Here is a 16,830-nt window from a genome sequence, read left to right on the forward strand (position 1 = left end):
AGAATGTAAGGATGGTGCTAGTTTCTTTAGGAGATATAGGAAGCCTTTTTTTTTTAATATCAGGTCATAACAGAATCTTTTCTGCATAAATTACAGTACCTAAGTGACATTTGAACTGGTAAAAAAAATAAAGTGCCTTTTTTATTATTTTTAGTTAATTTTCTTGATTTTTTTATCAAGTTTATAAGTGTGAAGAGGATTTTGACAATTTATATGAAAATCATTATTGTGGCATGAACATTTTTGATTTGTGACCCCATGAATGCAAATAGCAAAAAAATTGTAAATATTATAAAACTGACTCTTAGCTTGCTTTCTATGCTTTTTTTTTTTTAGATTTGTATCAAGCTACCTCAGTACCTTCTTTTGGAGAATACTTAGAATATTAATATTAATTAAAAGGGAGAAACTACTAACAAATGTGAAACATATTGGGTAAAATTTGTACTGAAATTATATGCGTTTTTCATTATTGGCTATCTTTCTTGGTTTCACTTCATTATTTGTTTGCTCTGTGTTTGTTATTACATTTGCTTTTTACCCCAACATATAGAGAGGAAATTTCCTGATTTTTGCTTTATAAAGCTATCACAGTCCATAATGGCACCATAGAATTATCTACATTACATTACTGCTTTTATGAAATTGTGTTGCAGTCTTCCAGAACGGAAAGGAGGGTTGCAAACTACTTACACTAGAGTATGAATCACTCACGTTCAGTTACAGAGTATGCATGGAAGTTACAAGAATTAAAATATGAATTTCTTTATTCTGTTTATTATTAAAAGATGTAACTGTATGTACAATAACATAATATTTTACTAGTTATGAAGCCAGTTAGATTATGGCCATGGTCCAGGTGGCCCTTATATTCAAATACACAAATTTTCTCAGCGGAATTCTTAAAATTTTTGACATGGTTGAAGTTTATCACAGCACAGTTTATCACAGCACAAATACTTTTCTAGGTCAGTGCTTATATGCTTATGTTGTGAGTCACTCCTTTGTCTCACATGGAGATGCTAAATTGCCTAATCCAGGAGTACAGCTTCACTTCAACAAATGATAATTAAGATCCTGGCCACTGTAGGAAATTAATTTAATTCATTGTGCCTGGTGAGAAGTAACAATGTAGGGTGATCATAAACAAAACAGATATATCTGGTTTTAACAAGTCAAATAGAATGGCCAAAGAAGAAAATAACACAGCTTGTGCCAATGAGTAAAGTAAATACAGTGCTGCTTCAGATAACTCACAATGCTGATTTAAAATTGTTATGTTTTTTCTCAGTTGTCCAGAAACTATCATGCTATATTAAATTTAAGTTTATCATCTCTACATAAAAATAAGAACACTTACCCTAGACACAGACACTAATCTCAGTATTTTCATAAAGTATTCTCCAGAGAATATAAACTGGCTGTGATTTATTCTTCTAAATGTTGACAAGTTTTCAAAGGAAAGAAAATTTTTATTAATAAAAAATTAAGTTATTTTGAAAAACTAGTCTACCGATTAAAAAAAAAGGAGATTTTATAGCTCACATTACTTTTAAGAAGATATGGAAAATCATTTAAAAAACAGTTAAAAGACTTATGCTGCTGCAGCTGATTATCAGGAGAAGCCACTCTTTCACCATAAACATAGCCTTTATTGTTTCATAGTAAATTTCTATTAACCCAAATAAATCTTATTTTCAAACAAGCTAAAGTTTGATGTTTCTAGGCGTCTACCTGATTTCTATACCTTAAACCATCAAACCACATAAATTATTAATATAAATAAGTAAATACATATATACAGCTTTTCATGTATCTTTCCTACCTTGACTCCCATTGGCTCTACCAGCTGTCTGTCACATATACATCACATAACTTTTTCTACTACATACTCTGTTTTGGGGAGAGGTCTTCTTATTTTAGATTAATTCAGTTGCTTTTATTAGAATGAGTCCTGCATCAGGAATGGATAATTCTCACTGCTACTGGAGTTAAAAAAGCATAGCTATGATTTTTTTAAATTGAAAGGTTTATGTCATATTCATGATAATTCCATTTTTGTGCTTGTTTATGTATGCCCTTTACATTCACACCAGGTTCTATTCACACCTGTCCTGTTCTCCACATCTGTAAAGTAGTCTCAAAAACTAAAGAAAAGATGGGAGAAAATTAGTGATTTATTAGTTGTAAATGAGCAGACCTGTGAAGTGACTGAGGTACCAATCAATATGTTACTTCTTAAAATAGCTCTATTCCAGTATAACATTTGTTATTATATGATGCTTCCTTCTGGCTTACATATTCATATACAATTGAATAATTCTCCTGGCTTATCATAGACTTAGATATGCATTTATGTTCATATCTCAAACTAGATATTCAGACTATGTGCAGCCAGAAAAAAAATACTGTGTACAGAAATTGCAAAAATTGTAAGAATTTACATGAAAATCAGTTTCTGTTTTGGATGTCTTATTTCTTTGAAACTTATGAATTATTTTCCTCCTTTACCTTAGCTAAACTCTTCAATATATTTTGAATTCGCCTCAAAATGTCACTTATAATATATTTTATAGTATATTCTGTAGGACAGAACATGCAGTGACAGTTACCTATATTTGGAAGGTTCTCATTACTGTTGTAATCTTTTTTGCAGCCATAGTATGACTGGACCAAAATTTAGGAGAATTATGGAATATTGTTTTCTTCCAATGTTATGACTTTTTGTTCCTGGCTGCTGCTAAGACTCTCTTTCTGTTTCTGCAATCTGAAGTTGTAGCAAGAATTGTATTCCCTATTTTTCCATCTGAAATGACCTTTGGCAGGCTTCCTCTAGCACTGAACCATATGCATATGGGTCATCTTGGATTGGAGGATATGATTTCCTACAGGAAAGCTGTAAAATTGGCATATTGTCTTCCAGAAATATGTGAAAATACATATATTTTGGCTTGTATTTGGCTTTCTGTCATTCCTATGAGCTTGTCCAATACTGCACTATATTTTACAAATTCTGATTTAAATTCTTTCCATTCAACAGGAAGCCATAGCTTTCCACTTCATCCAGCTGTTGCTCCGCTTGGTTACACATTACCCAGAGAATGTTACTGTGCTCTCATTTGCCAACACAGAAGAAAACTTCTAGTTGTTTTGGTATACTTAAAAATTTGAGAAGAACTTTCCTATAAATTTATAGGAGAGATGTGGAACAAGATGTGATTACTTTAGTAGTAATATGGTAAATACAGTAAATTTGGGAGGTTATTTCTGAAGAGAAAAAGTACTGAGGAAATGCTTCAGTTCATGAAAGGCACTCAGCAGGAAACACATAGTGCTGGGAATATGCAGTGTTTTCATTATATGAAATTAAAGGAGTCTGTGAAATACTAGAACTTTTTTTCTCAAAATCAGTGGATACCAGAATTGTTTCTGATAAAACTTTGCTTGTGTTAGAGTTTTCTAGCAGATATTTGCCAGGTTTCCTACATCTTGCTTATTTGTGTCTCTCTATCTGTATCCCTGGCTTGCAAACCTCCAAGATGCCAGCAGTCCACACTGTATATTTAGAATATCCAAAGAAACAATTTTCACGGCATCAGTGATGTCAAGGCTTCCTCAGATCTTAGCTCATCAGCAAACCTGGCTGGAAGTTTACTAAGGAAACACAGTTTGACTGGAAAATGCTAGTTCATCAAACCTGAATATGGTTTATAAAAATTAACATGATTCAGTGAACCACAGACAGTTCACCTTACAGTCTACTGGAAGAGCCATACATCTGGGTTGGTGATTCACAGAATCACAGAATGGTTGAGGTTGGAAAGGACGTCTGGAGGTCACCTGGTCCAAGCCTCCTGCTCAGGCAGGGCCATGTCCAGACAGCTTCTGAATATCTCCAATGATGGAGACTCCACAACCTCTCTGGGCAACCTGTGCCAGTGCTCCGTCACCCTCACAGTAAAACGTGTTCCCTGATATTCCCATGAAACCTGTGTTCCAGTTTGTGCCTGTTGCCTCTTGTCCTGTCACTGGGAATCACTGAAAAGAGACTGACTCCATCTTCTTTACACCCTCCCTTCAGGTAGTTATATACATTGATGAGATCCCCCCTGAGCCTTCGCTTCCCAGGCTGAATGGTCCTAGCTCTCTCAGCCTTTCCTCACAGAAGAGATGCCCTTACTTATCTTAGTGGCCTTTCACTGAACTCTCTCTAGTATGTCCATGGCTCTCTTGTATTGGGGAGCCCAGAACTTGACACAGTAATCCAGGTGTGGCCTCTCCAAGGCTGAGTAGAGGGGAAGGATCATCTTCCTCAACCTGCTGCCAACTCTCCTAATGCAGCCAGATGGTCAGCCCTCAGTATGTACTGATGCATTGGATTGTTCCTCCCCAGGTGCAGGACTTTGCACTTCTCTCTGTTGAACTGCATGAGGTTCCTATCAGCCCATTTCTCCAGCCTGCCAAGGTCACTCTGGATGCCAGCACAACCTGCTGGTGCTTCAGTCACTCCTCCCAGTTTTATATCATCTGCAAACTTGCTGAGGGTACACTCTGTCCAATCATCCAGATCATTAATGAAAATGTTGAACAGTATTGGACCCTGTATTGACCCCAGGGGTACACCACTAGTTACTAGCTCCAAGTAGACTTCATCCCAATGATCACAACCCTCTGAGCTCAGTCCTTCAGCCAGTTTTCAGTCCACCTCACTGCCTGCTCATCCAGTCCACACTTTACCAACTTCTCTATGAGAATCTTATGGGAGACAGTGTCAAAAGCCTTATGGAACTCAAGGTAGACAATACCCACTGCTCTCCCCTCATGTACCAAGCCAGTTGTTTCATCATAGAAAGTTATCAGGCTGATCAAGCATGACTTCCCTTTTGTGAAGCCATACTGACTGCTGCTAATCACCTTCTTGTCCTTCATATGCTCAGAAATGGTTTCCAGGGGTAGTTGTTCCATCATCTTCCCAGTGATCGAGGTGAGGCTGACCAGCCTGTAGTTCCCTGGTTCCTATTTCTTGTCTTTTTTGAAGACAAGGGTGATAGTCACTTTACTCCAGTCTTTGGGCACCACTCCCAGTCACCATAATCAAGCTCTCTCAGCACTCATGGTTATGTCCCATCACAGCCCAGATTTGTGTATGTCCAGGTTGCTGAAGTATTCCCTAACCTGACGCTCTTCCACCAAGGGTAAGTGTTCCGTGCTCCAGACTCTCCCACTGATCTCCAGGGCCTTAGATTTCTGAAGGCTGGTTTTACTAGTAAAGAATAAGGTGAATAGGGTATTCAGTAACTCAGCCTTTTCCATGCCTTGTGTCACCAGAGCCACTGCCCCAGTCAGTCCACAGCATGCCCATGTTTCCCTAGTCTTCCTTTTGCTATTTAGGTACTTATAGAAGCCCTTCTCATTGCCTTTGACATCCTTCACCAGATTGAACTTCAGGTGGGCTTTGGCTTTCCTAACCTCATTTCTGCATGCCCAGACAGTGTCTCTATATTCCTCTCAGATTACCTGTCCCTGCTTCTACCTTCTGTATACTCCTATTTTATCTCTGAGTTTACCAGGAACTCCTTGTTCATCCATGCAAGCCTCCTGGCATTTCTGCCTGACTTCCCGCTTGTTGGGATAAACTGCTGTTGATCTTGGAGGAGGTGATCCTTGAGTATCAACCAGCTTTCTTGGCCCTCTCTTCCCTCCAGGGCCATGTCCAATGGACTCTTTCAAGCAGATCCCTGCAGAGGCCAAATTCTGTTCTCCTGAAGTTGAGGCTTGTGATCTTGCTTTTTGCCCTGCTCCCTCCCCTCAGGATCCTGAACCCCACCATATCATGGTCGGTGCAGCAAAAGCTGCCTTCAACCTTCACATCCCCAACAAGCCCTTCCTTTTTTGTAAGTATGAGGTCCAGCAGAGCAGCTCTCCTCATTGACACTTCTGTCAAGCGTGTTAGGAAGTTGTCGTTGATGCTCTCCAGAAACCTCCTGGATTGCTTATGCCCTGCTATGTTCTCCCTCCAGCAGATATTGGGGTAGTTAAATTCCCCCATGAGGACCAGGGCCTGCAAACATCAGCTCCACAACAGCCCGTACCAAAAATCTTTATAACAGTTTCTAGACTATCGTGCCAGTTGAATTAAGGCCTTTGATATTCAGAGACTAGAGAACTAAATGAGATATTATTGGGCATCCCATGTTACATGCTGGCCAAGACCATGTGGTAGTAAACTCTCTAAACAGCAGGCAGCAGAAACACTTGCAGGGACTGGTTAAAACTTTTATGGTTTTTGTCAGTATTGTAGCTCCTACTGGGAACTCATAACCATGAATCTGACGCAGATCATTAAAATTTCAGTCTGCTCTGTCTGTGAAACCTATTCTATAGGGTTTGTGCAGTATACCAGTGCTGTTAGAGAATAGGAGCAAGGATTGTTTTAGAAACTTCTAAAATAGACAGAAAAATCATATGGCTTATAAATATATATTAAAATTTTATTCTGATATTTGTTATTTACTAATTAATAGAATATTAAAGGTTTATCTAAGTTCTGAAGGTTGATTAAGACTTTCCGATCATTATCATGTATGAATATTACAGCAGCTGAGTGATTTTGTCTTTAAAGACCACATGTTTTTTCTAAATTAGACAAGATATATTTATTTCTAAGTATTTGTTTTTTTAGAATTTCCTTTTAAAGACCATTTGCAGGTCTCTTTTCCATCTCATTCTACTGTTCCTTTTTAGTAGTTTATCAAACAGAATTTCTGCTTTATGAAGAGTTCTGTCAGATGAGACAGAATAAGTTTTACTTGGTGAGCACTGTCCCACTCTTTCTGTAGATAGATGAACTCCTTCCCTCTCATGAATGTTATCAAGTCTTTTATTCTCTCTTTTTAAATTATAGAATCTCCAGTCTCCCTGTCTCCAAAGAGACTCACAAGTTCAGCTGGCTTCTATTCCTCTAGGACCAACATCCAGATCTCTCTGATTCATCTTTCCCTCAGCTTAGTCTTTGCATACCATGAATGTCATCAGAGAGATAGGGCAGATAACATGAATACCATGCTTCTTTAGCTTACTTTTGCGATATTTGACCCATGTTTCTCATGCTTTGGAACCAAAGTCTTCAGTAGCCATCTTTAGCTTTTTTCCTTGATGAAGACTCTCTGGTGACAAAGAACTCAGGAAGTCACTGAAAGAACCCTAATGCAGATACTTTTCTGATCTGTAATCAGAATATTAGGTGTTAGCTATTCCCTCATTCTATGAAATTTTGAAGTGCTCCACAAAGTGTAATGAATCTCAAAGCTTAAGGGGAAGTTCAAAACAAGGTATATGTAACAAGACAATGGCAGCAACACCTGAATTCCAATGGTCTTCAGGGAGCTTTGCAACAGCTAATGAGAACCAGCCAGCTAGAAATACTGGATACATAAACAGAGCTGGAATTTCTGAAAATGGGAATCAATTCATATAGCTGAGGAACATCTTAAGGAAAAAAACCCTTCCATGTCTGTCTATAATGTGTGGACAACAGAATACTACTGTGCAATGTAAGAAACGTTGGTAGAAGCAACAGGATTGTATTTATAAATAGATCTTTGTGCCTACCTTGCAGATCAGAACTGTTGAGGACAATGCTATGATAATGCCATTAACCCAGCAAACATGTAAGAACTTACTTACACAACGAACAACAAAAAAGGAGAGTTTATGACCTTTGGAAGAAGGGGCAAGCAACTTGGGAGGACTACAAAGACATCGTGAGGTTATGCAGGGAGGAAATTAGAAGGGCCAAAGCCCAACTAGAACTTAATCTGGCTACTGCCGTAAAAAACAATAAAAAATGTTTCTATAAATACATTAACAACAAAAGGAGGGCTAAGGAGAAGGGGGAAACATAGTGACAAAGGATGAGGAAATGGCTGAGGTACTTAATGCCTTCTTTGCCTTGGTCTTTAATAGTTTTTCTCAGGGTACCCAGCCCCCTGAGCTGGAAGACAGGGATAAGGAGCAGTATGAAGCCCCTGTAAACCAAGGGGAAATGGTTAGTGACCTGCTACACTACTTAGACACATGCAAGTCTATGGGGCCAGATGGGATCCACCCAAAGGTACTGACGGAGCTGGCAGAAGTGCTCACCAAGCCACTTTCAATTATTTACCAGCAGTCCTGGCTAACTGGGGAGGTCCCAGTTGATTGGAGGTTAGCAAATGTGACGCCCATCTATAAGAAGGGCAGGAAGGAGGATCCAGGGAACTACAGGCCTGTCTGACCTTGGTGCCAGGGAATGTTATGGAGCAGATCATCCTGAGTGCCATCACACGGCATGTACATGACAACCAGCTGATCAGGCGCAGTCAGCATGGGTTTATGAAAGGCAGGTTCTGCTTGACTAACCTCATCTCCTTCTGTGACAAGGTGACCCACTTAGCGGATGAGGGAAAGACTGTGGATGTTGTTTACCTGGACTTTAGTAAAGCCTTTGACACCGTTTCCCACAGCATTCTCCTGGAGAAACTGGCTGCTCATGTCTTGGATGGGCATTCTCTTTGCTGGATAAAAAACTGGCTGGATGGCCAGGCCCAAAGAGTGGTTGTGAATGGAGTTATATCCAGTTGGCAGCTGGTCACAAATGGTGTTCCCCAGGGCTCAGTATTGGGGCCAGTTTTGTTTAATATCTTTATTAATGATCTGGACAAAGGGATCGAATGCATCCTCAGTAAGTTTGCAGGCGACACCAAGTTAGACAGGAATGTTGATCTGCTCGAGGGTAGGAAGGCTTTACAGAGGGATCTGGACAGGCTGGATCGATGGGCCGAGGCCAACTGTATGAGGTTCAACAAGGCCAAGTGCCGGGTCCTGCACTTGGGTCACAACAACCCCATGCAATGCTACAGGCTTGGGGAAGAGTGGCTGGAAAGCTGCCTGGTGGAAAAGAACCTGGGGGTGGTGGTCGACAGCTGGCTGAACTTAAGCCAGCGGTGTGCCCAGGTGGCCAGGAAGGCCAACAGCATCCTGGCCTGTATCAGGAACAGTGTGGCCAGCAGGAACAAGGAGGTGGTTGTTCCCCTGTACTCGGCACTGGTGAGGCCACACCTCGAGTACTGTGTTCAGTTTTGGGCCCCTCACTACAAGAAAGACCTTGAGGTGCTGGAGCATGTCCAAAGAAGAGCAACAAAGCTGGTGAGGGGTCTAGAGCACAAGTCTTATGAGGAGCGGCTGAGGGAACTGGGGCTATTCAGTCTGGAGAAGAGGAGGCTGAGGGGGAGACCTTATCGCTCTTTACAACTACCTGAAAGGGGGTTGTGGTGAGGTGGGTGTCGGTCTCTTCTCCCAAATAACAAGTGATAGGATGAGAGGAAATGGACTCAAGTTGCACCAGGGGAAGTTTAGATTAGATATTAGGAAAAATTTCTTCACTGAAAGGGTTATCAAGCATTGGAACAGGCTGTCCAGGGAAGTGGTGGAGTCACCATCCCTGGAGGTATTTAAAAAACAGGTAGGTGTGGCACTTAGGGACATGGTTTAGTGGTGGTCTTGGCAGTATTAGGTTTATGGTGAGATTTTAAAGGTCTTTTCTAACCTAAATGATTCTATGATTCTTTCACTTAAAACATGTAAGTGTTTATACAACAAACTTAATATAACAAACTTTCATTGTTGAACCATGAAGTTACAAGAAAAGAAACCATGTATTCATTATTTTAATTTGGTATACCAAGACATTGCTTAAAAAGAATATTTCCTGAGGAATAGTCCTTCAATGGTTTATAAGTAACAGATTTTTTAAATAAAGTAACTGAAATTGGATGATATACTTTTGGACATAAGATATAGTTTTAAACATATCAGCAGACCCAAATCATCCGTCCAACATAAAAGTCAGAATTCTGACTTCTGGTACTTGAGAAATTACAGAAGATATAATAAAACTAAGAAATGAAAGCTTGAACTGGTATCATAGCAACTCCAATAAATAAATTTACATTTTCTCTTTAGTACTGAGCTAGGTTGAAAAGTCTTAAAGATAGTAGACAATCTGTTCAGAGTTCTGCAGGAATCAGATGCTTGAACAACAAAGTATGAATGTTTTATGAAAAATGACACTAAATTAAATCTAGTCCATCTGAACAGACAAGTAGAAAAGCTTAAAGCCAGCCTCAAACAGAATGCTTGAGTGACCAGGGAAAAGGGAGCTGTGTGTGCATGTGTGTGTGTGTCCACCTCCACCAGCCCCCCCCTGCGTCGTATAACCTAAATTCATCACAGGAATGTTAAGCACATTGCTCTGGAGTAACCGATTGCACAATGTTTATATTCTACCAAAAGTTGAAGAGAGGGACAACAGAATTATTTTGAATTCTTTTACAACTCTGAAAATGGAAACTTAACTGAATTTGCTTTTGTTGTATGGTTACAGCAGTTATTACTTAACTGATGCAAGCCAACTCATTTTACAGCATCCGCTTGCATAGCTGACTTCGATGTCAGATACCTGTGCTATCTCTCAGCTGATTAGCTGGAGTGCGACTGGCAGTGTAGCTATTGCAGCTCAACATACAGCTATGCCTGAGCCAGCTTACTTTTGACTCGGTTTTGAAGCCTAAGGGGGATTCAGAGTATCACATATTAACCAATTCATCCCGACATTGATGGAAACTTAGAGAAAAACTAGCAAGGATCTACTGGAAGACAAAAGTTTATTTTGAAAAGCAATGTAGGTCATGGTTGTTGGTGCCAGTCCAGCTCTATTAAACTTGGTGCCAGAGCCAATGATTCATAACTGTTTGTTCAACAAATGTTAATCTATGAACATACAGAGATTGCCTCAATGAGTTTAAGTTGAAATATGAAACATAAAATACAATTTCATCTTACCTATAATTCTGTATTTTTGTTACTACCTGTAGTTAGATTACTGTATCAGCTCACTTAATATACCCACAAGCTTTGAGAAATCAAAAAGAACCTAAGCTGTGCCAGTAAAACTTTGGAGTCTCTTTCAGGCAAAACTTCTTAAGTAGCTAGCAAAGAAAGGAGATAAATGTATGACTAGCAAATAGGTGGCAACCGTCAGTTTGTTAGGCATTCTAAGGACAATAAATAAAAAAACCCCACGCTTCCCTTATTAAGAACAGTGACTATAAGAATAAATTCACACTTTAGGCTCACTGAAAACCAGTTTGAGTAAGTTCTAGGAAGGCATCGATGAGTAGGAATCCCAAACATAATCAAAGAAAAATTGTTTATAATACCATTAAAAGATATGGGATTAGTAAATCCATCTCTCACTGGGAGTAATAAATCCAGTATCTCTCACTAGACTGTAGTGACAGACATATCATAAAAGAGCACAAAAAAGTGAAAAGATGAGGAGCCATCACGGAGCTTCAGATAATGCCTTTCATTGTAGCCTGGGTGAGAGATGCTGAGCATTATCAGCAAATTTGGATGGATGTGGCCACCTCTCTCTTTCCCAGCTTCCTGCTGGGGCCCTGAGGACACCACTAAGCCCTACTGTCCCTGCCTGGCCCCCTCCAGGGCCATCAGCCCTTGCCCCCAGTGACACTGCAGCAGGGCAAGCCCCCTGCTCTCCTCAGCCCTGCCCTGTCTAACCCTGGGCCCTGCCAAGCTGGGCCCACATCCCCAGGGAGGTGCCCGATGCTGTGACAGGCTGAAAGAGTTAATGTCTCAAACATTGTGGTGGGGCAAGTTCTGCTTAAAGACAAACCCCGCACAGCAAGGAACCAAGGTGAAAGCCCCTCAGCTCAGACATCAGCAACAGGAGGGGGAGGGCGTGCTGGAGGGTGCGCAGCTCCCTCTTCTGATAAGCTGTTCTGATACAAAGATCAAACAATGGCCACGTCCGCAAGGAAGGAGAAGTTACTCCCCCAAGGGACCCCAAGCCCAAAGGCTCACGAACTGCTCATTAGCCTGATGAGTTCGGGTGCCCGCCCGAAGGAGGGGCAAGGATGATAAAAGGACACCAACTGAAGCCCCCGTCACGCAAGCCCACCGGAACTGGACCCCTCGGCTGACTGGACATCTCGGCTGACTGAACCAACGCTGGACCCAGGACCGGTGAAATCTTTCTCTCTTCCTTTTTCACTCTCTGTCTTCTTCTCTCTTTCCTTTTTCTTTTCCACAATCCCTACACCTCATCCATTTCAAGACATAAACCATTGACCAAGTCTGAGACTAAGAGTGGATCCAGCCGCCCCTGGGCCCTTCTCTGAGGAGGAGTCGAGAAAGCAATGGGGTCTGCTCTGAACCTCGTGACTCAACGGGAGGGATCTCCTTATTCCCTGAATTGATGTATGTGGTTACCCTGGGTTACATGGTTTACAGAAGTAGTCTTATGCCAATTCCTGCTGTGAGAAACCCCGCCACCTACTATCACGTCTCCCCAGTTCAGTTTGCTTCTGTTACGAATAACATTTTTAACTGATCATTTGGTGTCGTTTCACCTTAATTTAGCCCAAGGGAATTTCAAATTAAACATGACTCCCTGGTCTGTCCAGTTGGGTCGTGACAGACGCCCAGGGCTGGGGCTGCTTGAAGTTGCCCCCAGCCTCCCCTGCTCCCTGGCTGCCAGGCCCTGCCCTGCCATCCCCACGGGGAGCCCCCAGCCCATGCGGTGCCCTTACAGTAAGCAGGGAGTACAGGCTCAGGGCTGAGCTGAAATGGGGCTCCTGCACCAGTGGGTCGGGATTTGGGGTGCGGCTTGCCAGGGCCGCTAAGGCCTATTAGTGTGCTCAGGATCCCGATACCTTCTTTTGGTAACAATTGAAGTCTCAGCTTGCCACTCTTAAGCTAACTTACATACTTCTAGACTATGCTACAAGCTGCAAAGTAGTCAGATGGAAAGATTCCTGTAGTTCAGAAATATCAGAGTTTACTGTGATACTCAGTTTAATGCCCTATGTTTTCCGAAGGGATAAAAATAGGTAAAAAAGTGTTCTGATATTATTGGCAACTCCAGTGAATGTAAAAATGTATTGCAGGAGTATAGCTTCACTTTTCACTTTCAGGATGCTGTATCAAGAATGGATTATAATTGCTATTGTACATTGTATCAATTAATAAAAAAAAAAGCAACAAAACTCTTCTCCTTGCTACCTACCACCTTTAAAAGCCTAAGAAGAAACTCCTGTATCATTAAATATTTCTCTACTTTTAGCTGTATCACTGCTGCTATTGCTTTTCTGTTGACCAACTGTACTGTACCTGCACATTTAAAAATCAATCCTATTTTGCCCTTTAAAATTATTATCATTAGGGTGGTATTTCCTACACAGGTATACTCTAATCACATAGAAAATCACAGAAAGGAAACCTGAGCCAAACTTGTACAATATGTCAAGAATATGTGGCTTATTAAAGATCCTTTCTAAACTCCAATGACTAGAGCGAGAGAGAGGGATAAAAAGTAAAAACTTTCTGGGAATTTTCATTTTGGTAGTATTTTGTTATTCACCTTTCAATCTCACGGTTTCTGATCAGATGTTCATGTCTGTCACAGCTACGATAAGTTTGCAATAGATGCTGAAGATTATTTAATAATCCAGGATTTTTCCAGGGTTTGAGGCTGACTGAGATTGTTTTTGGTTTTGGACATCAGTTGAATCATCAACAGGCTGGATTCATGCCCAGTGAAAGTCTCTTGAGTTGGTACCAAAGAAATGCATGCATCTAAAATCATTAGATCTTTTTGAAAATAATTGCTTATGCCTACATGCAGAATAAACAAAGCAATAAAAGTAATCAAAAACTTACTGAACAACTTTAATACATACAGTCTAAATTCTTTGGGCAATAAGGCATAAATCAATACACAGCATTGTGAAGGGCATTAACAAATTTAAAGAGTGGGGAATGGAAGCATATGTTTCAGAACTATGCTATGAGAGTCTATGTTTAGGTGGCATTTAGGGAGACTACCTACACAACAAGAATTTATTTGGTTAGAAGGAAACGGGACTAGTTTGAGGTAAATTGTTTTTGCTATAATTTAACACATCCAAGTGTTATTCTTCTCCATATTTTCCTGTAGAAAATGATACCATTATAAACATACTTGGCTAGTTTTTTAGGAGATATCAATAATTAGAAGCACCTTTGTGGTTTTGTTGCACATCATTTCTGAAGAATCAAGAAATGTGTGGATATCGTAACTGAAGAATATAATTTTTCTTCATGATTCTGTAAAAGGTGCTTTTCAATATTCTCGTTAATATTGTATACATGAATACAGTGTTCTTCAGACAAATAAAGTAAATACAATGATAGTATTAGTCACTGTTTGAAAGAAACTAGGCAGATTGTTTATGAATTTTAACTTGCCATGTGATGAATGCAGTGAAATGCAATGAACTATAATACAAAATAATTTGAACTTTAAAGACCCACTGAAGGGCTAAAGAAACATTTACTGGCAGCTTTCATTTAGTAATGAACAACTAAAAGCATTTGGCACAAGTGACAGAACCCTTCAGAAGCCTTTATCCAGAGAAATCTGCAGGAAAGCTTCCTAGTCATTCAGTCTGGTCCCTTTAGGACCACAGTTTATTTAGCTGTTTGATTGCCAGCTGTGGTTGACTTCAATCACACGTAACAATAGTTCAAAAGCTGTATCTGAAAAAGGATTTTGGCATCTAAAATCTATGTCCAAAAATGTAGTCTACAATACCATACTGACTGAGCATCTAGACTCTTTTATCCCACTTGAGCCCGTCTGGGACACAGTGAGAAGGTGGAGTTTCTGGGGATGCCTGATCTGGCTCCAAAGAAGATGTAGTCGTGCATTCTTTATGGCGTAAATTGATCACAGAAGGAAATTTTAGTTAACAAGGTAACGGTCAGAGCACTTGCCTAGGCAACAAGAAACTAGCACCAAAACATCTTACCACCTCAATACCCTCAATAACTGGATTTCAGAATAATTTTTCTCTCATTACTTTTCTTTACTGGTAGAATGCACCTTTTTTTGTTGTTTTTGTACAATTCAGTATGGGAGGAAGAGAAATTACAGAACCTCTTTGATCCTAATTTTGAATTACATTTTACTCAAGCTGATATCAGAATGCATAGAGAGACAAATTTAGTAATTCACTTCCATGTGTGTAAAATCCCTGTAGGAAGAGATTGTTTCTCAGAAATACTGGAAATCTTATGGTTGTCTGATAATCACATACAAATACCAAAATTCGTTGTTAACGGAGCATCACTGTTGCATGTACAGGACCTCTGGGAAAGAAGTTGTGGGTGAGAGTAATAGTTTACGTGTTTGATTTCCATTAAATTTTTTTATTTGAAGGGTGTTATTGAACACCACTAGCACTTTAATAAATGGCTTGACTATAATCAGCACAGTATTGTTCCTCTCTAGGCTGTCTAGCAGCCTATGATAATGTTTAAATGATTAAGGTTAGCATACTTATGGATCTTATGCTGAATATGAAACTATTTTCTTTTGATGGCAATGTATAAAAAAACTATTCCTGGCAGTTAGTCATATAAAAATTGTAAAATTGTCTTATTTTACATTTTATATGACACCAAGTACATTTTTCCAGCACATAAAATCCATTTCACTATGCTGTGAAATACTAACAATGTAGCATCTGAGACTTTGCACTATATCACTTTATAAATATTTGCTATGTGAAATTTAGTTCATTTCTGGAAAATTGACTTGAGTTGGGGAGCATTGAAAGCATCAGCTGCATAAGTTCAATGTTAATGGCATTCTTTGACCTCTAAAACATCTTTCAATGTTGGCAATAAATGAGTGAATTTTACTGTAATAATTTTGCTGTATTGTAAGATTCTCCGGTGGCATGGGACCACTACTATTTAACAGGAAGGGAGGTATACTCTTAGGTCAGAAATAGAGCAGACTATGTGAATTAGGTTGCTGGGGGAGGATGTCTAGGTTCTCTATCGAAGGCTTCGCCCCAATCCATGATGTGTGAGCTATCAGCATGACATATGTTACATTTCTTTCTTTACCGAAAAATTTAAGAGGTTACATTAGTTTGTAAAGTTTTTCAGATTACTCTGACATATTCTACAGGCACGAACAAAAGCTCTGTACATTTTTTAAGTTAACCAAAACCCTGTCCCAGGAAAAGATCTTCTTTTAAGTTGTTTACAGACTGGGAGAAAAGATCTGAGTTGTATGAAAAATGGTTGCTTAAAGATGTGAAGGAAACAGTAAAGGGAAATATATTTGACAAGGAATCAGTGAGTAGGGTAGAAATTTGAGGCTAGCTAGGCAAATTGACCATAAGGAAGTAAGAAAGTGGGAACATAAATTGAAGAATGAACTTAAGCACATACATGTGACTAAAAGGTGGTGAGGATAGACAGTATTAACTGTTAGAAGAAACTAGAGGAAGAGCTGGGATGGAAAGATTGAATACAACGACTAAAGAAAAAAACAACCTGGGATATTAAACTGGTAATAGAAAGGGAAAAAAAGATTGTAATGGGAAACTGAGGGATTAGAACAGCTATGGCAAAGCATTAACAGTATGGAAGAAAATGGAAGGAAATTACAAGGAAAGAAAGATGACCAAGAGCCAAATGAACCATCTGATTACTACAAAGTGGGCATACGTAGCCAGTGTTCCTGAATCTCAACCATTCCTCAAATGACTACCAGTATTTACAAAACAGGCTAGAGAATACAATTTCTTAAATATAGGCATACATCTAGGAATCTGTCAGCACCTTAGCATGATTTTCTGTTCTCTCTCCAGTGCTGGAACTCTTGTCCTACAAAATTACAGATTCCCAACCAACAGTGTTAGATGATGGCATTCT

This window comes from Harpia harpyja, chromosome 2 (genome assembly GCF_026419915.1).
Source record: "Harpia harpyja isolate bHarHar1 chromosome 2, bHarHar1 primary haplotype, whole genome shotgun sequence".
Classification (NCBI taxonomy): Eukaryota; Metazoa; Chordata; class Aves; order Accipitriformes; family Accipitridae; genus Harpia; species Harpia harpyja.